We start from the raw sequence: 19917 nt of genomic DNA, 5'->3' as shown, positions 1-19917 counted from the left end.
GTTATCCATTATGTTTTACACTTTGAAGAATAATTGAAGTATTTAGTACTCGTGTGTTAAATGACTAACAAAACTCATAAAATTCTTATTATTTATAATAGGAACTAAAACAAAATGCCTAGAAGGAGTAGTGCTCGGCTAAACCCTAACCAACGATCAGCACCACAACAACAACCACCAGAACCAAACCCCCTAATAAGTACAACACAACTTGAAGAAATCATAGCTCAAAGAGTTGATGCGGCTCTATCTAATGTCACACGAGATGGAGTTAGAAATGAAGGCCATGTAGGGACCGCTAGAACGTGTACCTACATATATTTTATGAATTGCAGGCCAAAGAGCTTTCATGGAAATGAAGGGGTTGCTAATTTGACTAGGTGGATAGAAAATACAGAGTCCGTCTTTCAAATAAGCTTTTGTACAGACGACTGTAAAGTACGATTTGCAGCCTGTACTTTCGTTGATGCAGCACTTACATGGTGGAACAGCCATGTGAATACAATGGGAATTGATACTACAAATTCAATGAAATGGGAAGAGCTAAAAATGATGCAAGTAGATGAGTATTGTCCCAGGGAGGAGATACATAAGCTGGAACAAGAATTGTGGACCCTAACCATGAAGGGTTCAGAGATAAAAGCTTATACCGCTAGATTTAATGATCTTGTAGTAATGTGTCCAACACTTGTAACCCTGAATATAAGAAGATTGAGCGATATATCTGGGGTTTGGCATCGCAAATCAAAGGCATGGTGATCACATCAAAGCCTACAACCTATGACAGCACTAAGAGAATAGCTCATCAGCTAACCCTCATAGAGATCCAAGGAACAGAAGTGGTCTCAAAGGCTGAGTCTCCCAAATCTGGAACAAACAAGCGCAAGTTTAATAGGAAGAATCCCAAACAATCATCTGAGAAAAGACAAGAAGTGGCAACCAATTATGCATCCACGACGGCAGTAACCACTCAACCAAAATCTTCATGGTGCAATCAGCACAATCGTCATCATCCAGGTGACTATTTTGTCTGCACGGAGTGCAAGAAAAAGGGGCATACTGCTAGTTACTGCAGTAGCACAACACCTGCAACAGTCAATCAGCAAACAAATACTGGAATAGGAAGTGGTGAAGGAAGAAAGTGCTATGAGTGTGGAGAGGTTGGACACATCAAGAAAGAATGTCCAAAGTTAAGGGGTCAAGGAGGCACAGGGTGTGGCAGGGCGTTTGTGATCGGAAGCAGAGAGGCTATCCAGGACCCTTCGTTCGTATCTGGTACGTTTCTCATAGATAATTTATATGCTACCATACTCTTCGACTCTGGATCAGATAGAAGTTTTATAACTCCGACGTTTAGAAAATTGTTAAGTCATGAGTCTAGCAAATTAAAAGAAATCTATGAAGTAGAAATTGATAACGGTCAAACTGAGAAAACACATGAAATCCTAGAAAACTATCTGTTAACACTTAATTACTACCTTTTTCACGTCAACCTCATGCCAACGCCTATCGGTAGTTTTGATGTCATAATTTACATGGATTGGTTATCTTCACACCACGCCGAAATTCTATGTCATGAGAAAGCCATACGACTACCCTTACCAAACGGCGAAGCCCTGATTATCTATGGTGATAAATCTGGGAAGAACCTCAAATTCATCTCTTGTACCAAGATTCAGAAATATCAACATAAGAAATGTAGCGCATTCTTAGCCCACATTATAGATAAGAAGAGAAAGACAAAAGAAATCAAGGACATACCTCAAGTATGTGATTTCCCTGACGTGTTTCCTGCAGATCTACCTGGAATACCTCCTCTCCGACAAGTCGAGTTTCGAATCGACTTAATTCCAGGAGCACCACCCGTAGCGAAATCTCCTTATCGGTTGGCTCCATCCGAAATGCAAGAATTGTCTAGCCAACTACAAGAACTTCTTGAAAAAGGCTTTATCCGACCCAGTTTTTCACCTAGGGGAGCACCAATCTTGTTTGTCAAGAAGAAGGACGGATCCTTTTGAATGTGTATTGATTATCGGGAGCTGAATAAACTAACGATCAAGAATCGTTACCCGCTTCCAAGAATTGATGATATATTCGATCAACTGCAAGGATCCAGCTACTACTCAAAGATAGATCTCAGATCAGGATACCATCAACTCAGAGTACAAGAAGACGACATTCCAAAAACAACATTTAGAACTCGTTATGGTCATTATGAGTTCTTAGTTATGTCTTTTGGATTGACCAATGCCCCAGCGGTGTTTATCAATCTTATGAATCGTGTTTGCAAACCATACTTGGATAAATTCGTGATAGTATTTGTCGATGATATATTGATATATTCACGAACCAAGGAAGAACATGGTCAACACCTGCAAATAATCTTGGAACTACTAAGAAATGAAAAGTTGTACGCCAAATTCTCCAAATGTGAGTTTTGGATTAGAGAAGTACAATTTTTAGGTCATGTAGTTAGCAACGAAGGAATTCATGTTGACCCATCCAAAGTTGAACCAATCAGGAATTGGGAAGCACCAAAGACGCCAACAGAAGTGCGTCAATTCCTAGGACTTGCTGGCTATTACCGCAGATTCATATAGAATTTCTCCAAAATAGCCAAGCCGCTTACAACACTAACCCAGAAGGATACGAAGTTCAACTGGGAAGACAAACAAGAAGCTGCTTTTCAGAAACTGAAGCAAATGTTGTGTAGTGCACCAATCCTATCCCTTCCAGATGGGACAGAAGATTTCGTCGTATACTGCGATGCATCAAATCAAGGATTGGGATGTGTGTTGATGCAAAGAGGAAAAGTTATAGCCTATGCATCACGACAACTTAAGGTGCATGAGAATAATTACACTACCCATGATCTTGAATTGGGAGCTGTAGTTTTTGCACTAAAAATCTGGAGACATTACTTATACGGTACTAAGTGTACTATTTTTACCGACCACAAGAGTCTCCAGCACATCTTCAACCAAAAAGATCTTAATATGAGACAACGAATATGGGTCGAATTGTTAAATGATTACGAATGTGAGATTCGTTATCATCCCGGAAAGGCAAACGTGGTAGCAGATGCCTTGAGCCGGAAAGAATATATTAAACCCCGTCGGGTACGAGCATTAACTATAACTATCCATTCTAACTTTACCGCACAAATTAAAGAAGCTCAACTTGAGGCTCTAAAAGAAGAAAACATCAAGAACGAAGCTTTACAAGGAATGGAAAAGCAACTTATACAAAAAGATGACGGAACGCAAAACTTTATGAACCGAATTTGGACGCCTAAGTTCGGTGGAGTCAGGGACTTGGTCTTAGAAGAAGCCCACAAATCCAGATATTTCGTGCATCCAAGTTCTGACAAAATGTACTTAGATTTAAAAGTACATTATTGGTGGCCAAATATGAAGGCTGAAATTGCTACTTATGTGAGCAAATGCTTGACATGTTCTAGAGTAAAAGCAGAACATCAAAACCCTTCAGGTTTACTTCAACAACCGGAAATACCTGAATGGAAATGGGAGCAGATATCAATGGACTTCATCGCTAAGTTACCTAAAACTCCTAGTGGGTTCGACACTATTTGGGTAATAGTCGATAGATTGACTAATTCCGCCTATTTCTTACCAATTAAGGAGAACGACAAGATGGAGAAGCTGACTAGAGTTTATCTTAAGGAAATTGTCAGATTGCATGGAGTTCCACATTCTATTATTTCTGACCGAGATAGTAGATTCACTTCATGATTTTGGCAATCTCTACAAAAATCCTTAGGAACACGTCTAGATATGAGTATAGCTTACCATCCACAGACTGATGGTCAGAGTGAGAGAACCATTCAGACTTTAGAAGATATGCTCCGAGCCTGTGTAATAGACTTTGGAAATGCGTGGGATACTCATTTACCATTAATTGAGTTTTCCTACAACAATTGTCATCACACCAGCATCTAGGCTGCACCGTTTGAGGCTCTTTATGGACGAAAATATCGTTCCCCAGTATGTTGGGCAGAAGTTGGAGATACGTAGATGGCCAGAGAACGTACGGGCGATAACTTACGTACTGGACCAGAAATAGTCGACGAGACAACTGAAAAGATCGTGCAAATTAAGGATCGATTAAAGGCTGCACGTGATCGTCAAAAGAGCTATGCTGATGTAAGACGTAAGCCTTTAGAATTCCAAGTTGGAGATAAAGTAATGTTGAAGGTCTCTCCTTGGAAAGGCGTAATTCGATTCGGAAAACGAGGCAAACTAAACCCACGATATATAGGACCTTTTGAAATTCTAACAAGAATTGGTTCTGTCGCATACTAACTCAAGTTGCCTCAAGAACTAAGTAATGCGCACGATGTTTTTCACATATCAAACCTGAAAAGATGTCTATCCGATGACACTCTTGTGATACCCCTCGAAGAGATACAAGTCAATACGAAACTCAACTTTGTAGAAGAACCTGTTGAGATCATGGATCGAGAAGTCAGACGATTAAAGCAAAGTCGTATTCCCATAGTGAAAGTTCGATGGAACTCTTTACGAGGACTTGAATTTACTTGGGAACATGAAGATCAGATGAAAGAAAAATACCCCCAACTGTTTGACAAAACCCCATCCATAAGATAAATTTCGGGACAAAATTATTCTAACGGGGGGAGAATGTAACACCAGTCAAAATAGGTCAATAGACAATCACATGTGATTATGCCAATCATGTAATGTGATTTTGTTAAACTAGTAATGTGATAAGAGTGATATGTAGTTCATGATAAATTCTAATACAAATATGAACTTTCTTTATGATACAACTCAACGTATACGTCCATACGATTCCAAAAATATAGAGAACGTCTAAATCCGACTTCGCATGAAGAAGTTTTGATAAACCGAACACTATAAATAGCTATAATAATAGGAATTATAAATAGAGTTAGAATTAGCTATTGGAGTCTAAAATAGAGTTGTTGTACTCGTAAATACCTACGCGTGGATATAAAGAACGTAAAAAATGGGGTTCGTATGCAAAAGTTACGACCTTCCGAAGATACAGCTATCAGAAACCCTAATCTGACTGAACTCACGAGGTGAGCATAGATGTTCATGAGGTGAGGAGTCATTTTGCCACATCTCAGAATCTAGAAAGTGTGAGGAGGCTGCAAGGAGATAAGATCCAAACTCACGACGTGAGCAAGGATTGATTCACGTCGTGAGGAGTCAAAGGGACACCATCCGAAGCTAGGGACGCAAATGGCAAGTCTACGAGATGATCATGCTTGACTCACGACGTGAGTCTTATAAAACTCACGACGTGAGGGTCTAAAATCCTTCCTATAAATAGTAAGTCCGACTTTAGCTATTCCTACACCTGAACTTCTTCCCTTTCTCTCGTTTGTTGAAGCCCTCTTGCATCCCGAGCCCCGACGACCTCGTACCGCTGACCGTTTCTGCTTAGATTACATAAAATCACGCTACTAGGGTGAGTTTCGCGGCCCCACTTTCTAATATTTCGGGGGAAAACGCATGCTAAATATTGTATATACGTTATTATTATGTCTATATGATAGTATATTAGTATCAACGTAGATAGTTATAATAACCGGGATATAGTTGTTCTAAATGTAATATTTTGAATATATACAACTATATCAACTTGTTAGCATGTTATTATACTAATGTAGATCTTGAGTTATACTTATGATTCTATATATATGTTGTGTACGAAATAGTTATGAAGTTATACTCGTAAGTTCTATATGTTAATTTATAAAGTATGTTGCTATTATTGGTTTTATGATAAGATAAAACTTGGTATGTTATATGTTGTTATTCTTAGTTTTATGACAAGATAAAACTTTGTATGTTATATGTTGTTGTTATTGGTTTTATGTTAAGATAAAACCTGGTTTTACTTCAAGTTATAGTTGTTATACTGCCTAAATGTTATGAAGTTAGGAATACTGTTTAAAAGCATAGTCTAGTACGGTGTTGTTCTCATGGAAATCATGAGTGTTGTTTCTCATGGAAATCATGAGTGTGTTATTTCTCATGGAAATCAAGAGTGTGTTTTATCAGAGGTATTATGTCATAGCAACGGTTACAGGCACATGGTAGCAAATTGTTAGAAACATTATACTTTGTCGTATACAAGTATTAATGTTAAGTATAAGTTTCCCCCTACTTATACCTTAGGCTCAAGGAATGTTTAGGTATAACACTTAATTGATAACTAACTATTATACCTAATATACATACTAAATGTTGGTGAGTCAAAATGATACTTTCAAAACTATAATTTTGAGCGTGGAAAATGTATTATTTTTATATGGAGTCAAAACCTGTGGACTCACCAACTTTATGTTGACGTATTTTCAAATGCATGTGTTTTCAGGAACTTGAAAAGCTAGTATGTATTTGAACAGGAAAAGTTTTACTATTACCTTTCTGTTCATTAAGAAGTATGCCATAGTCGGATATTATGTAATAGGTTCTAGAAAAACAATTATGTAACTTTCAATTATCAATAAAGGTATGTATTTTCTTTAATACTGTTCAATGTGTGTTATATAACTGTGATACGAAGAATGACGTTGCACCACCCGATGTTTCCGCCGATGGTTGGGGGTGTGACATGCGGGTAGCCGATGAAAATACACCGCTCAATACGAGGTTCGAGCTTGTCGTGAGTCTATCGTCTTACGAAAGCCTCGCAACCCCAAACCTTGATGTGTGCGAACGAGGGAGCTTTCCCTGTCCACATCTCGTAAGGTGTTTTGGCAACCTTCTTCGTAGGGACTAAGTTATGGATATGGGCGGCAGTCTCTAAGGCATACCCCCAGAATGAGATAGGTAGCGAAGCACGACTCATCATGGAACGAACCATGTCTAGCAAGGTTTGATTACGCCTCTCAGCCACACCATTCAACTGTGGTGTCCTAGGTGGCATCAATTGCGAAACGATTCCGCATTCCTTGAGGTAGTCGTGGAATTCAAGACTTAGGTACTCTCCTCCTCGATCGGATCGAAGCATATTGATTTTCCTGCCTAATTGATTGTCCACTTCTTGTTTGAACTCTTTGAACTTTTAAAAGGTTTCTGACTTATGCCTGATTAAGTAGATATAGCCATATCTGCTATAATTGTCGGTAAAAGTCACGTAGAAGCGACACACATCCCTTGTGGTGGATCTAAAGGGTCCACATACATCTGTATGTATGAGATCCAATAAACCATCACCCCTTTCACAAGAACCAATGAAGGGTGACTTGGTCATCTTTCCAAGTAAACAAGACTCGCACACGTCATCGTCCCTGAGGTCGAATTACTCCAATACTCCATCCTTTTGAAGTTGGGCTATGCGTTTCTTGTTGACATGTCCAAGACGACAATGCCAAAAGCATGCTTTATCCAAACCATTGGAAGAATCAATACACAACACATCATTTCCAAAATTGTCTACAACCATCACAGTTTCATATATTCCATTACAAGGAAATGCTTCAAAATAGAAAACACCATTAAGATAAGCATTAATAGAACCCTTTTCATTATCAAATGAATATCTTAACCCTTGTCTATACAAACCATGAAAAGAAATGATGTTTCTTGCCATATCTGGCGAATAGCAACAATTATTTAAATCTAATCCTAATCCACTACTAAGCACTAAAGAGTAAACTCCATTCTTGGTGACAGGCGACGATCTTCTGTTCCCCATGATTAAGTTTATCTTCCCATGCTCCACATCCCTATTTCTTCTTAGGCCCTGCAAATCAGAACAAATGTGAAAACCACATCCTGTATCAAGTACCCAAGAAATAGCATGTGATGAATCATTAGATTTAATAGTGTAAATACCTGCGTAGGACGGCTTGATCTTCCCATCCTTGATATCTTGCAGATATTTCAGGCAACTTCGTTTCCAATGCCCTATTTCGTGGCAGTGGTGGCACTCTGCCTTCTTGGGGTCGGAGTTGGGTTTAGCAGAACCATCCTTGGTTCCACTAGAAGAGGTGCCATCATGGGACTTTCACTTATGGTGGCTCTTTGAGGCAGCCTTCCTCTTCTTGCCCTTCCCTTGCCTAATTGCCAAGACTGGGACAGCAGTAGGAGTAGGAGTTGATGCAACAGATTTTTCTTTGAGGTTGCTCTCAGCAGTCCTCAGCAAGCCTTGAAGCTTGCTCAAAGTGACCTCCTCCTTGTTCATGTGGTAGGTCATGCGGAACTGGTTGTAGCAGGGAGGCAAGGAGTGAAGGATGATGTCAATTGCCAGGTCTTCATCAAAGTTCACGTTCAAGTTTAGCAGGCGATCGACATATCTCTGCATCTTTTGCAGATGAGCAGTAAGGGACTCTCCATTACCCATTTTGGCAGTGATCATCAAAGTGATGATCTCGTACCTTTCTTGCCTAGCGCTTTCGTGGTACCGGTCCAGCAGATCTTGATGCATCTCATTGGGATACATGTCCTCATAGGACTTCTGGAGTTCTGCAGTCATAGTCGCCAACATGATGCAATGGAATTTCGTGGCATCACGCTCATGGGCCTCAAAGGCCGCGATCTCTTCAGCAGAGGCAGTGTTGATGTTGATTTCCTTCAGCTTCTCATCGAGGACATACTCTTTGTCCTCGTAACGAGTGACCATTCGGATGTTTCGGATCCAATCATTGATATTGGACCCATCAAAGAACACTCTCCCACACAAGTTCATGAGTGAGAACGAGCCAGAGGAATTTGAGCCGGAAGCATTGTTGTTGACGTTCGACATCTGAAAAGGAAAGAGAAAAAAGTTTGATTAGAAATGAATCCCCAATTAAACACACAAATGAGAAATTAGGGCTAGGATCCAACAACATTATTTACAAATTAGAAGAGGGATGTCGTAATCTAACAAGCAAATAATTTGAAGGTAAGTGAAAGACGATTCACTAATTTCCACCATGAAAAACAAATTAGAGATAAGTTTTAAATGTATTGAAAACTCCTAGATCTTTTGAGATTCATTGAACTTTTCAATGCCATGTTTAAATCTCGATATGCCCCTCAAGTTTGTGACTGGGATACCGAGGATCACAAAGCGGGTGTGAATAACCATGCAAATATACATGGTGCCGCCAATGTTATAATCACCTATTCGACGTGTCGGTTATCCACACAGGCTCCATCGAACGATGACAAACATCGAGTCACCCTTTGCCACCTTTGCTTAGAGCTAATTAGTGTGTCGGTTAGCCACACACGCTCCACTAACGTCTTAGCAAGGGTGCAAAGTGTAATTTCATGGAATTGCATCAATTCACTTTCGCCTAAAGTAACTAAGATTGGGAATTTTTTAAAAAACAGTTAGTTACTTGATAAATTCATTATACTTTTAATGAGAAAATGTTTGCCCTATCCTACCCGTTCGGCTAACGACCCTCCACCAATCAAGGAAGTGGTGGGTGAGAGTGGACACCCATTAAACGGCCATTTTATTAGCCATAACCTTATACCCTCCTTATAGATCGGCTTCGTGAATGATGCCTACTAACGGTAAGACTAGCATTTAAGTTGTACATATATATATATATATATATATATATATATATATATATATATATATATATATATATGTATATTAATCTTATAATAAATATAGTATAAGGTTGAATTTTAAACTTGTAAAATTCTAGGGTTTGAAATTTAAATAGTTCAAATTTAAACTTTTAATTAAAAAAATTAAATTTCAAAACTTGAGGATAAGTTTTGAACTCTTCAAAACACATAGGATCAAATAGCAAATAATTTAAATTAAACATTTAATTTAATGATTATCTAGATTTGATCTATTCAATTTTAATCACAAGATAATTCATCAAATAAATCAAATAATCAAATTTTATCAAATAAGGAATTTATTATACAATTAAATGGTAATTATCTTTTGTTTTGGTAAGGATAATCATATAATAACAATAAAAATCGGATTTTATTAGTTAAAAATAGTTTTGGTAATTATCCTATAGCAAAACAGCAAGAAATCCCGAGATATCCTCTGTCTGATAGCTAAACTCGTCGAGTTCCCAGTGTGGACTCGTCAAGTTCATCCAACTCGTCGAGTTCACATTGGTACTCGACGAGTTCTTCAGTCAGAGGGCCAATAAACGAATTTTCAAAGCATGAATGAAATACTTGGCATCAAATACAATAGAAACCAATCAATGCTCTGATACCACTGATGGGTTTACGCCAAAAGAACATCCTATGTGCTCATGCAAACCCTAAAGCTTGGATCTAGGTTTCTCTATTGTACATGCAATTCATCCAAGACTTATGAACCCTAGATCTAGCATATATATATATATATATATATATATATATATATATATATATATATATATATATATATATATATATATATATATATATATATATATGTATATATATATATATAGAGAGAGAGAGAGAGAGCTAGGTTCATTTGTTTAAAACTAAGTATTGTGTTATCGTATGCATAAATGTGGGCCAATCAAAATTAAATAATTAAATAAATAAATAAGGGTAATTTAGTCATTTGTTTAATAACTTCCAAAAATAAACCCTATAATCATGGTATCTCTCCAGTTTAAATCTCATTCCCCTCTTTATCTAAAAACCGATTTCTGAAAACCCTAGATTGAACAAATCGACACCCCCACCCTTGTCCCTCCAGCCGTCATTTCCCCTTTATTCCAGTCTGCATCAAGTTCCGATTCCGGCTCGGAGTCAGACGATGAAGCTCAAGTTGCTCTCGAATTACAAACCCTAGAAACGGAGCTCTCGACAAGGAGCAGCGAAGCAGCGGTGCATGTGAGTATAAAGACTATTGGGAGACCAATATGTTTCTCCAAACCGAAGAATTCGATAGGTAATCATACTAATTAACTAATCATATGATCTTCTCCTTTTCTCTTTGTTGTTTAAACCTGAATCCATCGTTTTCTTCTGCAATTTCTGAAATACAGTTGGGGCGGATTGGAGGAAACATTTTCCGGCTACTGTGATTCAAGTTGGCCGGACGGAACTCGGTCGTCGGCGGCCTCCAAGGGAGGATTATTCAAGAGGAGATAATGAAACTAGAGTCTCAAAAATCCGAATTTGGGGTTTACGATTTTGATCAGGACACAGTGTTCATGTCAACGGAAAAATCAAAGAAGAAAAGGATTCAGCAATCTCCAGATGCAAGTGATTCAAGGGCCTTTCCGATTGAAATTATTGGAGTAAGTCAAAGTCTTGAACTGTTTTTACGTACTCTCATGATTTTATCTCAAATTGATGATTGTTTTAAATTGTTAATTAATAGTTAAAAGTGTCATACGTGGGAGAGAAGATAGCATTGTTGAGTTTGAAATGCAGGAAAAGAAGAGACACGATGGTCAAGATTTGTGAGGTTTTTGAATCTTTGAAGCTCAATGTTGTCACTGCCAACATCACTGCTTTTGCTGAGACCCTTTTCAAGACACTCTTCATTCAGGTTTGCACTAGAAAACATACACTTCGGTGGTGTGTTCTTGACTGAAAACGAAGAAGAGAAGGAATGCAGGGGTGATTTTTCTTTTGTATTAAATATTGATTGTGAATCGATGCAGAAAAAAATAGAGAATGGAAGAGTGTTTATGTAGATGATTCAATGGATGATATTGGTGAGATTCCAATTCTATTGGAATGGAATCACGAATTCAAATTCTACTGGAATGGAAAGACGAATTCCAATTCTGTTGGAATCACAGATGTTGATGCTTGAAGAACAGACCACAAAATTGAAACGGACCACATTATTCTTTTAGAATGTATTAGTTTTATTCCGTAACAATAAATGTAATTCTTAACAATTGTTACCCGTATTCTATAAGAAATAATGTGTTTTTTGTTTTTATTATTCAATTGATTATTCAAGGATTTGTTATTCTACAAGAAGTTTTTAAATTCATGATCAAGAAATAGGTTCAAGAATATTTTTATTATTTATGGTTCAAGAATATTTTTATTTTTTAATATACTCATAAACATATTCTGTCAGAATGTCCGAATTAAAAAAATTATAATACGTAAAATCAGATTTTTAAAATTAATAGAATCTATGATCCCTTAAAAAATGCAATTTTCCTTTATTAAATCTATATTAATTGACTAAATTACCCTTGTAATTAATTAAGATGATATTTTCAATTATATTTAATTCAATAATATATATTAATCACTTTCTTAAAATAAGTAAATTTGATTGGCCCACATTTATGCATACAATAACACAATAATTATTTTTAATAGAATAACTTAGGCCTATATATATATATATATATATATATATATATATATATATATATCGAAAATAACATATGAAAACAGATCTAGATGATTACCTCTTCAACAATGGCTTGAATCTTCTTGTCTTGGAGCTTAGAGTCACAAATGTCACTCCTCTAATGGCTTACAAACACCACACAAGCAAAAGGATGATATTGAAGAGAGGGGAGAGGCACAATTTTGGCTATGGAAATCTCTAGGGTTTCAAGTGGCCAAAATATGATGCCCTAGGGGTTCTATATATACTTGTGCTGCTAGGGTTTCAGTCAAAACCCTAATGGACAACTTAGGGCTTAAGCAGTCCAAGGAAGCTTCTGGAATAGGGCCCTTATCGCCGAAATTAGGATGGACACATCCCTAATTTCGTCCATGCCTAGTCCATGAGGCTTCCCAGCCCAATATTCAACTATCACACATTTGACAGTTTAAGTCCCCGTTATTTAATTAATGTCCTTTAGCCACAAAATTAATTCTTGTCTAATATTAATTAAGCTATATGATTTCTCCTTTAATATATTATTCATATAATATATTAATAAACCATAATAACCTCTCTCTTCATAAATCCCCCTGTCAAGTTGCTCTGGTGAAGGCAACCCAAAAGGACCATGCACAACCGGGTCAAGTACTTACCCAATATAGTTACGGGCTTAGACACTAATCCAACAGTATTTTGGGGAACTTACTAAGCTTTGTGCATACGGTTTATGTTTAAAATATTTTCAGGTATATCTTGTTTCAAAAGGAAGTGTCTGACTTGATCGCACTGCATCTCCTAGAGATTTATTCTGCATTGATTGTTTATGATTTTTATCTAATGTTTTGAGAATACTTTTACTCCGATTGTCTTTTGGGATAATGAATGAATGGTTTTAACTTATTTAAAATGAAAATTTTACTCGATATTTTTGGGACGTTACAAGTTGGTATCAGAGCCTTGGTTTGAGGGATTTGGGCACACTCTCGGGTGTGTCTGAACTCAAACTGAGGGGTTAATAAAATCTTTTAAAATAAAATGAGTTTTCCAAAAAGGTTTTTAGGAAAAAGGGTGCGATACATGCAATCAGCCGAGCTCAATTAAGTGATTCCCAAAATACCCATAGAAGTGGATATGTTATGTGTGATATGGTATATGATATGCATGTTAGAAGTTAGAGTAAGGATCTGCTCAGGGTTGCATGCTAGTATGCCTACTTAGGAGAGATGCCTGCTTGTGCCTGATACGTGAACTGTTAGAGATGCATGATGGTATGTAGGCTAAGGTCCTTTAGAAATTACATGATAGGATGACCTGATTTGTGATGCCTTGTAGCCTAGGAGGAATTAGATGTTATGCCAGATTTGGAATCTATGTTGGTGGAATTGATTGCTAAGTGTATGCTTTAAAAATACTATACGATTAGGATCATATAGCTCTAGAAGGACTGATTTGGCCTTATTTTATGTTCCTTGTCTGGTTGTGGGCTTAGAGTAGAGTCATTCATTCGACAGTCTATGTGATCCCATTTTATGTATAATTTGCATGCATAAGGCAACCGAAAATGTTGGTAGAAGTTCCAAGAATCAAAGAAGCAAGTTAGTCGGAGGATCATTTTTATGTTTTATGGCCAATAGAGTGTTACTACCCGAATGCTGCTTGTTTTGTGCTTTGTGGGACCCATATTGATGTGAGATAACTAATAAATGAATATGTTAAGTTACATGCTGCAAAGGTTAAATAATTATCAAATGATTGATTTGGCCCTATTGTACAACTCTCGTTTGAGTCTAATCGTTGTAGGGTTAGGTCTTTTATTCGAAAGATTATTTAAGTTTTCTTGCATGTAATTCTATTCAAGAAGTAGTTAGCTGATATTAGTAAGGTTTCTTCAGCAGCTGATGGCAGGGTGAGGTGGGAATCCTAGGAGAGCCTAGGAAATGCCTTAGAGGAATTGGTGCGCTGTTTAGCGGTGCATATTCATTTAAGAACATGTATATGTGGTTAGATCGGATGGTAGTGGACATGAGTAGTTACTTAGAGGACCCAAAGCGATTCTTCAGGAAAGTATGGATAGGTGTGGAATATAGTATTGGATCTGTAATAATGAAAGCACAAAATTCATAATTAAATCAAGGAAAATTTTGGGTATTCTAAAGAGTTGATTGAGGGTATATTGTATGGTTTGACAACATGATTCATTAAAATGTGTTTCCGTCTTATTCGGTTTTATCGGTTATGGTTGTTCAGACTGAGGATGGGTCTAGTGATTTTTTGGGCCTTAGTGGCCATGTCAGTTTGGGTTTGAATGGTGCAAACCTAGATGAGTTAGTTGATTTTGAGGCCTCGAGGGCCTTGCTTGAGGTAGTGCTAGTTGAGTCGTGGGAATCAAGAAGGAAGAGATTTTGATGATCGGCTTGAGGATTGCAGTCGAAGGCTGAATGATTGGTGAATGGATTGGGATGTCACAATCTATGACGAGGGTTATGTTCTTCCAACTTTCCTTGTTCGGTGGAAAGAGAGAGCAGACATGTGATTTTCAGAGTTGGGATGTAGACCCAACAAGGGACTAGATAGTTGTGGTTTTTGGAGGCAAGTATGGCAGTGTAGGAATGCACAAGAGGATTCTTGTGGTATGGTTGACTTGACATGAGATCAAGGGTCCGCCTTCTTCGAATATAGTTTGGTCAAGTGCTAGTTAGAGAATCGGTGCTATGAATGGACTGTCAGAATTATTGTTTGTGCATCTGCATAGGATTCTTGATGTTCGGGGCGGTTATGCTTGGGAAGTTTCTGAGATCTTCACCCGAGATTTGGAATCTCTTTGAGGCTGGTTGGTCTTTATCTGGAGCATCATGTTGAATTGTGTTATACATTCCAAGAGTTATGGATGGTATGTATCTGGTTGAGCCGGTTTGGGATTTGGTTTGTTACAATGTCAGTTGGTGGTAGTTCGAACCCTAAGTGGGGGAGAATTGGGTATTTCTGCTTAGGTGATCATCGATCTGCTCGAGTTTATGGTTTTAGAATAATGGATCATAGGAATCTGCGGTTCGGGTATACGAGACTTTGGTTCAAGATTTGGTCGAGATGAGGGTGTAGAGCAAGTTGTCATCAGATGTATGTGCTCACGAATGCATGAGTAGTCTTCGCGGCAGGAAGCTGTTAGACAAGGAGCTCATTGTAGCCAGTGTTTCCTTTCAGGAATGCTGAGGAGTAGGTCAAGAGGTGTTTGGGTTGCTCAGGTTGAGTATCTGTTGTTGATGCATTTGTCAACTCGTTGTATAGATTGCTATCTATAGTTTAGGATGGACAGCTGTTGATTGGTCAATCGACTTCATAGATTGGTATGTTTAGTTGCACATGGGCCTTGTTCACTAGAGTATTGGATCATTGGATTACTTTTCAATACAATCTCGGTCGTTGGTCATTTCGTTCATTGTCAATAACAGACGTTCTTCGAAAGTTTTGAGTTGTATCAGTTGAAGTTCAATGTATACATCAATCTATCTTCAAGTTATGTATGTTGTATATTTTTGGCGTTTGGGTATGTTTACCCTTAATTGTTGTTTATGGAAGTATTGTTCATAGGGGGCTCGGGTTTGGCAGCTGTCCTTGGTTATTGGGAGTTCGGATGTCAGAGCGGTTTGTTTAGATTTTTAGGTGTGACTATGGATCCATGCAGATTCCAATTTTGGCATGTTGCGTCGGGAGGGTTGGTATCTGGATTGATCCAACCAGGGTTTTGAAAGCATTTCTAAATAATTTTTGAAGTTTTATCGAGCTAGTTACGTACCGGTGGAATATGTTCAGTTTCAATCAATATGTGGGATCTTGTTTCCATCTTTCATGTGGATGAGGTTCGTCATCCCATTAGATCTACTGGTACTTCACCATTTGGGTAAAGTTGTGAGGAAGAAGGAATGCAGAAGATCTAGGGTTGGTTATGGGTTTCCTTGAGGGTGTGTTTTGTGGTAAGTGTTGGATTAGGTGTCTAAGCCTATAACTATAATTGGTATGTACTTGACCCGATAGTAGCATGGTCCTTTTGGGTTGCCTTCACCATAGCAATTTGATGGGATGAGTTTTGGAGAAAGAGGATAAATAATGATTTATTAATATATTATATGAATAATATATTAATTGAGAAATCATATTATTTAATTAGTATTGATCAGAAATTAATTTGGATCAAAAGAACTGATTAAAAGAACGGGGACTGATTATGTAAATCAGTAATAGTTGTAGTTTGGGCTAATGGATCCTCATGATATGGGGTAGACGAAAATCTATAGGAAGCCCATAGAGTTTTCATCCAAGGCCTATCATGTGGGTTTGTGTATTGCTTAGGGCCTAAGCAAGGGAATTAGGGTTTCCAGTTGAAAACCCTAGTAGCATCTCAACTATAAAAGGAACCCCAAGGCTCCTAAAATCAACACTTGATTCCCTAGAAGAAACCCTGGCCGATTTGTGAAGCCTCCATCCTCTCTCTCTCTTGGTCATCCATTGATAAGTGGTGTTTGTGACTCCATTAGAGGTGCAAAAATTGAGGCACTAAGCTCTTGAAGGTCAAGATCAAGCAATCAACAAGAAGGGTATTCTTCTAAACCCTAATATGATTAGATTTCGATTTTCATGTATGCTAGATTAGGGCTCTTGCTTTGGAAAATTGATTTGCATGTATAACTTGAGAAAAACCTAGATCCAAATCAATTAGGGTTGCATATGCACCATAGGAATGTTATAATGTTCAAAACCCATCAGTGGTATCAGGACTTAGGGTGTTTTTCTATTATATTTGATGTTATTGTGTTTTGCCAAAGCTGGAACAAAATCGATTTTGGCTCTCTGTCTGATGAACTCGACGAGTCCATAGATGGACTCGACGAGTTGGACCAACTCGACGAGTCTATGCCCTGACTCGACGAGTTGGTTCGTCTATTGGCAGATTTTTTAGATTTCAAGCCTAAATTAGATAAGGATCATTACCTTAAATTGTTTTAACTGTCAAAATTTGAATTTTCTGTTATGGTAATGATTATACTCATCTAATTTAAAGATAATGGTCAAATTTTAAGATAATGTCCAAAAGTATGTGATTAGTTTAATTATTTAAAATTTGATCTAGAAGTTTTGAAAAGTTTCAAATTTTGCCCTCAAGTTTTGGAATTTAAATTTTGATTAAAAGTTTTAATTTTGAAATATTAAATTCTAAGACCCTAGTGTTTTAAAAGGTTAAAATACAACCCTTATACTATTATAATATTAAAAGATTAATATGTATATATATATATATATATATATATATATATATATATATATGTATAAGATGAGTCAGTCTTACCTTTAGTAAGCCTCATTTACGAAGTCGATCTATAAGGGGGTATGAGGAAACTGCCTATTAAATAGCGGTTGAATGGGTGTCCACTCTCACCCACCGCTTCCTTGATTGGTGGAGGGTCGTTAGCCGAACGGGTAGGATAGGACATTAATTCCTCATTAATAAGTATAATGAATATTATAAAGTAACTAAATGTTTTTATAAATTCTCAATCTTAGTTACTTTAGGAAAAATGTGAAAATGATGCTATTCCATGAAATTGCACTTTGCACCTTGTCAAGTCGTTAGTGGAGCGTGTGTGGCTAACCGGCACACTAACTTGGACTAACAAGGGTGGAAAAGGGTAGCTCGAGAATTATCATAGATCAATGGAGCGTGTGTGGTTAACCGGCACATTGATTAGATGGTAAATGACATCGAGAGTGCCAAGCTAATTTGCATGGTTATTCACACCTTGTTTGTGATCCTCGGTATCCCAGTCACAAACTTGAAGGGCATAATCGAGATTAAACATGCCATTGAAAAGTTCAATGAAATTAAAAAGAATCTAGGAATTTCATTTCATTTAAAACCTATTTTTTTTTCGTTTTTCGTGGTGGAATTGGTAAATCGACATTTACCTACCTTCAAATAATTTGTAATTGGATTTCGACATCCCTCTTCCAAATTGTGAATTATTGTGTTAGGTCCTAGCCTTAATATTTCATTTGGGTGTTATATTAAGGATTGCTTATTAAATCAAAACTTTGTTCCTTTTCTTTTTCAGATGTCTGGCTCAAACAACGCTTCTGGCTCGAACTCCAACTCCTCAAGCTCCTTTTCTCTTTTGAACATTTGTAGGAGGGTCACTTTTGATGGGTCCAATTTCAATGATTGGATTCACAACATTCGCATGGCCCTACGATACGAGGAGAAATAATACGTCCTCGACAAAGAGCTCAAAGAGATAAATGAAACCAAAGCTTCTGCTGAACAAATAGCTGAGTATAAGGCTCATGAAAAAGACGTGACAAAGGTGTCATGTATAATGGTAGCCACTATCACTCCTGAGCTGCAGCGGTCCTCCAAGGACTACTGGCCTTATGACATGTGCCAAGATTTGATGGAAAGTACCATCAAAGCGCGCGTCAGGAAAGGTACGAGATTGTCGCCTCGCTGATAACAACCAAGATGAAAGATGGAGAGTCCATCACGAGCCACTTGCAAAGGATGAAAAGGTATGTGGATCGTTTTCTCAAGTTGAATGTCAACTTTGACGAAGAGTTGGCGATTGATATCATTCTCCACTCTTTACCTCCTTGTTATGATCAGTTCAAGATGACTTATCATATGAACAAGGAGGAAGTCACCTTGAGCAAGCTTCAAGGTTTCTTGAGAACTGCTGAAAGTGGACTTAAAGGCAAAGATGTCGAGTCCACCCCTACTGTTGATGCCCCCGTCCTCACTATAGGAAATAGAAAAGGGAAGAAGAGGAAAGCTCCCTCTAAGAAACACAAGGGAAAGTCCCACGATGGATCCTCTTCAAATGGATCCAAAGGTATGGCCGGTTCTGCCACTCCCTCATCCGATCCTAAAGAAGCAACGTGCTTCTACTGTAACGAAAAGGGGCATTGGAAACGAAGCTGCCTGGAATACTTGCAGGACATCAAGTATGGGAAGATAAAGCCCTCATTCGCAGGTATTTATACTATTCAATCTAATAACTCATCACATGCTAGTTCTTGGGTCCTTGATACAGGATATGGTTTTCACATTTGTTCTGATTTGCAGGGGCTAAGAAGAAGTATGGATGTGGAGCACGGGAAGATGAACCTGATAATGTGGAATAGGAAATCGTCTCTTGTCACCAAGACCGGGATTTATTCTTTAGTGCTTAGTAGTGGGTGTTGGATTAATGTCTAAGTCCATAACTATAATTGGTAAGACTTGACCCGACCCGACATGGTCCATTTGGGTTGCATGGCATCATGCATTTGGATAGACTATAATGAGAGAAATAACACTTAAGGTTGGTTAATATATTATAAGTTCTAATATATTAATAAGATTATTTAATTAGTATTGATCAAGAATTAATCTAGTATTAATTAAGTGATCAAAAGAAGACTAATTAAATATATGGGTTGATTGTGTAAATCATCCATACTTATATAGTGGGCTAAAGCTCCATGGATTGTCAAGTTGGGCTAAACCCCATAAGATGCTCCATGGATGCTCCATGGTATGTTTGAACCCATGGATCCAAGGAAATGGAAAGCCATGACAATTAGGGTTTA

The 19917-nt window shown here is 37.7% G+C and overlaps 1 pseudogene; it reads left to right on the top strand.

The window, feature by feature from the left end:
* The window catches only part of LOC145165073 (transcription factor bHLH27-like), a 35332-nt pseudogene extending 23694 nt beyond the window's left edge, over nucleotides 1–11638 (top strand).
* Nucleotides 11639–19917: the final 8279 nt, after the last annotated feature.

Source organism: Lactuca virosa, chromosome 3 (genome assembly GCF_052849685.1).
Source record: "Lactuca virosa cultivar CGN04683 chromosome 3, Lactuca_virosa_CGN04683_v6, whole genome shotgun sequence".
Taxonomy (NCBI): Eukaryota; Viridiplantae; Streptophyta; class Magnoliopsida; order Asterales; family Asteraceae; genus Lactuca; species Lactuca virosa.
The sequence above is the reverse complement of the archived record's forward strand: the minus strand, read 5'-3'. Positions and strand labels throughout refer to the sequence as shown.